General features: G+C 38.7%; 1 non-coding gene across 1 annotated transcript; it reads left to right on the forward strand.

The window, feature by feature from the left end:
- The first annotated feature begins 8,557 nt into the window (after positions 1-8,557).
- LOC142874713 (small nucleolar RNA SNORD31) lies at positions 8,558-8,628 on the forward strand. The gene has a single exon (XR_012922352.1). It is a non-coding gene; the product is annotated as a small nucleolar RNA SNORD31 (small nucleolar RNA).
- The last annotated feature ends 564 nt before the right edge of the window (positions 8,629-9,192 follow it).

Genomic DNA, 9,192 nt, shown 5'->3' on the forward strand with positions numbered 1-9,192 from the left:
CTGCTAAAGGGAAAGAAGGGGCTGTGTGTTTGTCTCTCTTAGTGTGGAGCTGGAGATCAACATTTCTGTAAGAACTTATTAAGGTTAATACTCATGTTCATTCTTCTCATTTCCCAAAAGGAAATCAGTCAAGGCCTTAAGGTAAAAGTGATCGATTTGTTTGTAGGGTCACAAGCAAGAGACTTGGGAGGCTTTGAATTGCTGTGCAAATGAATCTACCGGTAGGTAAGCAGAAGCTGTGTGGTCATACACCTCTGTTTTGAGCAGAGGAGAAGGCCTTTCAGACTGATCTAGGGGCTCAACATTAGAAAGTTTCCCAGACTATCAGGGATTTTACAGAAGTTGGTCCTTCTGAATAAATATTACAGGGGAGTTGTCCCCGGCTCCCTAGAATTACAGAACTATAAGTACCCCATGACGTTATGTTTTTTTGAGAGACGTTATGGTTTTTTTTTTTTGATGACATGTTTTTAGACATTTATTTAAATGTCTAACGAAAACTAAAGTGCCAAGAAGTTCACTTGTATCAGTTCATTTTCTCTCACTTTCAAATAGTTTTTAGGCATTCTAACAAAATGCAGATGATTTAAATCAAAGAAAAGTGTCATAAATACAGATAATTATACCATTTAAATATTTTTATATTTTACAAATATGTAACTTTATGGTTTGTATAATATCATTAAGTATAGGAATATATTTTGTAATTATGTGGAAGTATCTTCCATTGAAGGGAAGCCTGTGTGCTAAGTATACACATTAAAGTTTTAGACCCTATTATATTTTGTTTTTTCTTGGTGGATATTTGGCAAGTGTCTCGAAAAATTTGACTCCTCCTTTTCAGTAAATTGCTTTCTAGGCTTGGGAATTTGGCCACAAGAAATGTACTTTAGTTTGCTTACTTGGTTAGTTTGGTGTTCATCGTTTGACCTTGATCATGGAATTTTAGAGCTTGGAAGCACCTTAGACAGTATTTGGTCCAAGACTATCCTTTCAGAGTGCGGACATGGGGACCCAAATAAGTGGCAGTGGCCAAGGTAAGGTGAGAACCTAAACACTCTCTCAAGACCCTGGGTTGTCTTTTCCGGAACTGAGTTTAAAGAATAGATTCATCTGGTTGTGATTCTCAACATTATGGGCAGCACAGTGAAAAGCAAAAAGGAGGGGTTCTCTGAACAGTGGTCCCCAACCTCTTTGGCAGCAGGGACTGGTTTCATGGAGGACAATTTTTCCATGGATGAGGTAGGGAGATGGTTTTGGGATGACTCAAGCTCATTACATTTATTGTGCGATCAAACCTCTCTGCTAATGATAATCTGTATTTGCAGCCACTCCCCAGTGCTAGTATCATTGCCTCTGCTGCACCTGAGATCATCAGGCATTATATTTTCATAAGGAACAGGCAACCTAGATTCCTCTAGTGTGCAGTTTATGGTAGAGTTCGAGCTCCTATGAGAATCTAATGCCACTGCTGATCTGACAGGAGGTGGAGCTCAGGCAGCAATGTAAGCCATGGGGAGCCGCTGTAAACACAGAGGAAGCTTCACTTCCTCACCTGCTGCTCATCTCCTACTATTCAGCCTGGTTCCTTTCAGGCAACGAACCAGTACTGGTCCCTGGCCTGGGGATCGGGGACCTGAGCTCTAAAATATTCCTATCTTTCTCAGGTAAATTCACCCTGAAAGGAAAAGAATTATGGAATTTTTCTACACATGTATTTCAAGTAAGTCATACTCTGAAAATTTGAAATCTTACCCTAAAATCAGTAGCGACTGGTTGAGAGGTATGTGATGTTCATTTCAAATAATAGTAAGTTTCAGAATCAGTGAATTACAGCTTTATGTGAAGGTGAATAATTTGTGTAAGGTCAAATTTTCATAAAATCTAGAGGGTTTATGTGGCAAGCATGTGGGAAAATGGGCACACACTGAAATCTTCACTGGCATATTTAAGAAGGGTTAGTTTTGTTTCATTGGTGGTCTGGTAATCCTAGCTTTAATCTGAAGTTCCCCAAGTTCCTCTGAGTCTGAAAATCTTCTAGAACTGTAAGAAGGCAAGGAATGAATATTTGTTCAGTTACCACCACATGCTGGACATTGTGCTAGGGGTTTTGCACACAAACGCCCTGTTAAATGATAGTGTCCTCGTTTTATAGGTGAGGAATCTCTCATTTGAGAGGTCACACCAGTTATTCCAGGTCACTGAATGAATTTGGTTTGGAAATTTGGGGTACAGAAACACTCTGGAAATTTGAGGTACAGAGTATGGAGGGGCTGGCACCATTCTTCACAGGTGAGAGCAATCTGAAGGGATCTTACTTTGCAGGCTTGTAGGTGGGCTTCTGAAATTGGATAACCTCTATAGTTGTATAAATGTCAGAGATTTGGATTAACTTCTTTGGACCTCAGATCAGACCCTAATATTATCAATTTTTAAAACTACATTTCTGCTGTTAGCTTGTTTTTATTTATGTATACACTCCTGCTAAAAATAAATATGGTCATGCATCATTAATAACAGGGTACTTCTATGAAATTCGTCCTTAGGCAATTTTGTCATTGTGCACACATCACAGAGTGACTTACACAAACATGGATAGTGTAGCCTAGTACACACCTATGCTAGGTGGCATAGCCTATTGCTCCAGGATACAAACCTGTACAGCATGTTACTGTACTGAATACTGCAGGCGGTTGTAACACAATGCTAAGTATTTGTGTATCTAAACATATCTAAATACAGTAAAGGTACAGTAAAAACACAATATTATAATCTTATGGGACTACCTTTGCATATGTGGTCTATCATTGCCTGAAACTTTATGGGAAGTATGACTGTAAATAAAATAAATAATAAAATAATGGAATGCCAGGGGGCAGGAGTAGAAAATAGTAAGAATTTTGGTTATTTTAAGAGTTGTGATCAGAGTATGACTGATCATAAGACTTAAAGATGCCTTCACCCAAAAGCCAAAGAAGTCCATGCCTCAAGGGACTGAGTAATACCTAAATCTTTCTGTCAGATTACCTTTTGAAAAATGCTGACATGCATTCTAGGTACTCAGGTAGTCAGTAATCAGGTAGTTAGTAATCCACAGACTAGAATTTAATAATATGGGGAAAATGGAAAACAATCCATGAAGATCAGTACATTCATGCTTTCTTGGGCTAAACACGTCTACCAATACTGAATGCCATCTCCTCACTGGCCAGCCTCCTCACTAACCACTTCTTAAATCTAGGACTTATTTTCTGATAGCATCTTTATACTTAAAAGGTTTTTGAGTAGGCATTTTCTTCTTTTCAGTCTCATCGCAAATGACAATATTATACATGAATACATATTTTTTTAAAAACTTAAGCAACAAAGATATTTAAAGTTCTCCTTTACCTTCACACCGAAATCCACCGACCCTTATAAATAACCACTATTGGGTTTTATTATTATTATTAGAGACAGGGTCTCACTCTGTTGCCCAGGCAGGAGTGCAGTGGCCTGATCATAGCATACTGCAGCCATGAACTAATGGGCTCAAGGGATCCTCCTGCCTTAGCCTCCAAGTAGCCTGTGCCACCCTGCCTGGCTAATTTTTAATTTTATTTTTCTGTAGTGATAGGGCCTTGCTATGTTGCCCAAGCTGGTCTGAAAGCACTATAGATTGTGATCATTTTTTTATCCACTGTGTAAAATTAAAAACAAAAAAAATGGAGTCGTTTTTACAAATGCACGCGATAATATATCAAAAGAATTCTCTGAATTGGAGCATGCTGGCAATGTAAATGAAACTGAAAATCAAAATTCTGGCTATAAAACTTGCATTAACACTAGTTGTTTCTCAATGAAAAGCAAAGCTTCCTCAGTCAGTATTCTCACAATATTGGAGTGGAGAGGGAAAGAGGGATCAGATGCTCATTAAAAAGTGAGAGGCATTCTTTATACAAAGTACTACACATATAATATGCACTCAATGTGATGTGTTAAACTTATCTATATACATAGGGGAAAATGGAAGAGTAACTTCCTTTCAATAAAAATGCTGGCCACTTGACTCATTTTGGGAGTTCTTTGGATGTTGTCCTCTTTCCTTTTTTCTTTTTTTGAGATAGAGTCTTACTGTGTTGCCTGGACTAAAGTGCAGTGTCGTCATCATAACATCATAGCTCACAGCAGCCTAAAACTCTTGGTCTCAAGTGATCTTCCTGCCTGCCTCAGCCTCCAAAGTAGCTGGGACTACAGGCAGGTGCTACCACACCCAGCTACATTTTTCTATTTTTAATATACAGGGGGTCTTACTCTTGCTCAGGCTGGCCTTAAACTCCTGAGCTCAAGCAATCCTCCTGCCTCATCCTCCCAGAGTGCTAGGATTACAAGTGTAAGCAACGCGTCTTTCTTAAAGTATAATTCTAAAAAGACATAGATCACAGGAGACATAAGGATGAGATTCTAGTTATTCTCCAAGACACCTTTACTGTATAGGTATTCAGTTTTTAAAGTTTCATGATATTAATACTAGTGATATTTAAGAGTACCTTTTCCCCCACACCCTTGAAATCACTGGATATAATCATTATTTTTTATGTTCAATAAAAAAATCTCACTTATTTTCATTGCATTTCTTTGATCACTAGTAAAGCTGAGATCTCATTAGATGTTTGTAATATTTTCTCTAAAAATTTATTTCTATCCTTTGCCTATTTTCCTATTTGATTGTTTTCATTTTCTTTTAGATTTGTGGCAGCTTTTTGTATATTATGGATATCAGCTCTCCAACCTTTGCTGATGATGCCTATTTGTTCTTTGTCATACTAGTCTATTCATGTTGCTTTACAGAAATATTGAGTATTTTAATGTCAAATAAATTTTACCAATCTTTCTTTAAGGCTTCCAGGCAGTATACATATCTTATTTTTCCCATCCTAATATTTTTAAAGTATTCTTTTCTCTTTCCTATTCCTTTTAGTGTTGTTATTATATGTATCTCATTAGTCTATCTGGAATTTATTTTTGGGCTATAGGATAAGATAGGAATCTATTTTTATCCCACCACTTTTTATTACATCTTTTCCCCATTAATTTATTTTTTAGATTTTTTAAATTTAAAAAAATTCTTTTGGGGGGAGTACAGACGGGGTCTCACTATGTTGCTCAGGCTGGTCTCAAACACCTGGCCGCAAGCAATGCTCCCTTCTCGGCTTCCCAAAGTGCCAGGATCATAGGCATGAGCTACTACCTATGGCCTTCCACATTAATTTGTAATGGTACCCTTTTATATGTACATGTCTCATATATACTGCGGCCTGATTCTAGCCTCTTTTTTTTATTGAACTTTTTGTCTATGCCTGTGTCTGTGCACACTATTTAAATTACAGTAGATTTATAATATGGTTTGGTGTCCAGTGAGATAAGTTCCTGATGTAACGCAACATGATTATACCCAGGATTACCTATAAACTATTCTAGCCAAAAATGTTTACCCTACGTCTAATCAAGCTTTAAGATCTAATTCAGTTTATAAGAAACATAGGGGGATGGAGGAACAAGTTAAATGACTCATAGGGAAACAATCTGACAAATCTTGAATCTGGGACTTTCCTACAAACTCTCTTCAACAAGTAGACATTATAGAAAAAAAATGGGTCAAGGGGCAAGGGATAGGGAGGTGACCTGTGGTAAATGAAAAGAGCCTTAAGGTGCATAACAACCAAATGCAATGCACAGTCCCTACTTGGTCCAGGTCTAAACAAACCAGCTATAAAAGACATGTTTTGGATGACTAGAGACATATGAATATGGACTAGGCATTTGGTGATGTTAGTGAACTATTGTTAAGTGTTTTGGGTATGGTCATAGCTATGTAGTTATGGCCTTATTCTAGTGCTATGGCCTGAATTGTTTCCTTCCAAAATTCGTATGCTGCAACTGTAACCCCAATGTGATGGTATTTGGAGATGAAGTCTTTGGGAGGTAATTAGATGGTTAGATCTGGTCATGAAGGTGGGGCCCTCATGATGGGATTAGTGCCCTTAGAAACAGAACAGAGAGACATCACATTCTCTCTCTGCCGTGTGAGGACACAGTAAGAAGGTGACCATCTGTAAACCAGGATGAGGGCCCTCCCCAGGACCTGAATCAGCTGGCACCTCAATCTTGGACTTTCCGGCCTCCAAAACTGTTTGGAGAACAGAAATAAGTGAAATAAATAAACCAAGAAATAAATACCTGCTATTTAAGTCACTCATTGTACAGTATTTTGTTATAGCAGCCCGAGCAGATTAATACATCTAGGAAGATGTGTAAGTTAAAGTATTAGTGTGGAATGCTTTAAAATGGTTCAGTAAATACATACCCTGCATCTTATCCTATCTATTTATCTACCTGCCTACCTATCTAGGAAGCAACTACAGCAAAGCATCAACAACTATTGAATCCAAGTAATGATTTCAATGGTTCTTTCATTGTTTTTCTACTTTTTTCTGTTTGGAAATTTTCATAATCAAAGTCAACTTTATATTCTTACATATTTTAAAATTCTTACTATGAGTTTGCTTGGTAGCATTCAATTTCTAGATAAACTTGAGTAAAGTTGATAATATTTACAAGATTGAATTTCTTTAACAGGGATTTCTTTAATGCTTAATTTTTTAAGGAAAAGGTATGTCTTTCCATTAATTTACATCCTCTTTTATGTCTTTCAGTAGGGAAACCATCACAAGTTTATTAAGAGGCATTGCATAATTTTGGCTGCAACTGTGAATGGGCCTTCCCCCTGCCCCCAATATAGTTCTCCCTGGTCATTGCTGGTGGACAGGGAAGTTATTGATTTTGTGTACTGTTCGTGTGTCCTACCATTGTTACTAGAAGGTATAGCTATATCCATATTAAGGAATGGAAACTTTTTTTCATTAAACTTCTCAGCTACTTTGGTTCACAAGGGAGACAGTATTTTAAATTATTGTACACAGTAATTTCAGTTCCTTCTTCTGACTTCTCAAAATACCTAGAGGCCCACTCGTGCAAAAGAAATCAGACCTCTTGCAGTCTGACCAAAAAGCAGAATCAACTACATGTGGGGTACTTTTATTTACACCAAGGTCCAATAGAACTTTGAAATTAGAATCTCTTCTCTATTTTTGTCTGAATTCTTGGGCTGTGCAGTCTCTCACTACCTCATTATTGTATATGTAAAGGAGGCCTTATGAGGATTTATTAACCTTCTGTTCAGAGTAAGCCCTGGGGCGCTTTAAGATTGTGATTTCAGGCTGGCCAGAAGGTAGTGAGTTATTTCAATTGATCATCCACAATCAGTTACAGATGGTTACAAATCCAGCTTCTTGTTCTACTCCTTTCTCACTATTGCACTTGACTAGTCTTAAAAAACAAAACTGTGATTTTTGGCTAGGGAAATTGCCTGCTGTGTCTGCTTCCAATGGGCTTCAAAAAGAATCAAGGTATAATTAGCATATAATAAAAGCAAAGATCTTCAATGTTATTCCAATAGGTTTTAAAATCATATACACCTGTGTAACCACTGTCCAAAACAAGCTATAGGATCAATGGGCTTTTTAAAAATACCATGCATGAAAACACAAGCATGGTCCCCTGTATCAGCCCTCTATCCCAACCCCCTCCTGCTGCATTCTCCCCCTCTCCTTGCTCCTGTGTTCTCCTCTCCATTTCTGACACCTCTTTGACACCAGATCTCAGCTTCTGAAACTTACCTCTGACTCTCTCACCCTGACCGAGTTGGACAGGATGTGCAGGCTGGAGTCACTGTCTTCTTCTTAAGACAGGACTTGGCTGTTCTCTCTTGAGCTCTGCAAAATTTGCTGCAGATCCAAGTTGTCCCTGCCTTTGCTGCCAGCTGCCAGGAACACCCCACCAGGCTGCCTCCCCTGGGGGCAGGACAAAGTGTGCTTCATGGTCATAATCACTGAGGTCATCAGGTAATCCACAGTAGCTAGCAGCCGCCTTTACCCTAACAGCTTCTTTTATTCTCACTACACAGTTTTCTTTCCAGTTGTCTAAGGACAAGAAAGACACCCTTGTCTGACTCTCCCCTTATCCACACAGAAGTAAATTAAAGGCATCAATTTCAAGTCACCTCTGTTGTTGTGAAAGTGTAAAAGCACTTTATTCTTTATCTCCTGTTGTGGCTGGGAAGAGAATTCTTTGCAGAGACTTTCCTGGCTTTGGAAGAGAACTAGCTACTAATTCCAATATACTGGGTGATTTTTCTTCTTGTTACAAATTCCTCCACATATGAGGAAATCCTAGCCCACTCTTGGATCTCCACTCACTCACTGTTCTCCACAGGAAAAGGGAAAGCAGGAATGACCAAAATGCACAGATCTATATAGTTTTAAATTCTCATACGATGGGAAGTTTTTGTCTATTCATGATTTTTATTTCCTCTTCAATGATAACCGGAGCATACATTTGGGCTAATTAGATTGGATTCTGTTAATTTTCTCCCTTCCACTTTTAAATGCAGATTCAAGTGAATAGTGAATTATTTTATCCAAAGAAAGGGGGTATGTAAAAGAAAAAGACAGAAGGCTGAACTAGGAATGAGTTGCATACTGCCCCAGTGTGTGATCACTGTGACTGAAAGGTGTCTTCTGAGCTGTGAAGAAAACAAAACAAAATAAAAAACAGAAGGCTGAGAAGCCCATAATTTGAGCAATCAGCTTCTAGAAATAGTTACTAGAAACAGTAAAAGTGAATTCTTTTATTTTTGCAACAGAAGGTCATGCTCTGTTAACCCAGGCTAGAGTGCAGTGGTGGCATCATAGCTCGCCGCAGCCTTGAATCCTGGTCTACAAGTGATCCTCCCAGCTCAGCCTCCCAAGTAGCTGAGACCACAGGCACACGTCACCACACCCAGATAATTTTTCCATAGAGACGAGGTCTCGCTAGGTTGCTCAGGCTGGTGTCAAACTCCTGACCTCAAGCGATCCTCCTGCCTAGGCCTCCCAAATTGCTAGAATTACAGGCATGAGCCATGAGCTACCATACATTTCACATTTAACGTATGAATTATTCTATTGTATTTCTTTTCTTTTTTTTTTTTTTGGAGACAGAGTCTTGCCCTGTTGCCTGGGCTAGAGTGCCGTGTTGTCAGCCTAGTTCACAGCAACCTCAAACCTTGGGCTCAATCGATCCTGTGCCTCAGCCTTCCCAGTAGCTGGGACT

Source organism: Microcebus murinus, chromosome 12, assembly GCF_040939455.1.
Source record: "Microcebus murinus isolate Inina chromosome 12, M.murinus_Inina_mat1.0, whole genome shotgun sequence".
Taxonomy (NCBI): Eukaryota; Metazoa; Chordata; class Mammalia; order Primates; family Cheirogaleidae; genus Microcebus; species Microcebus murinus.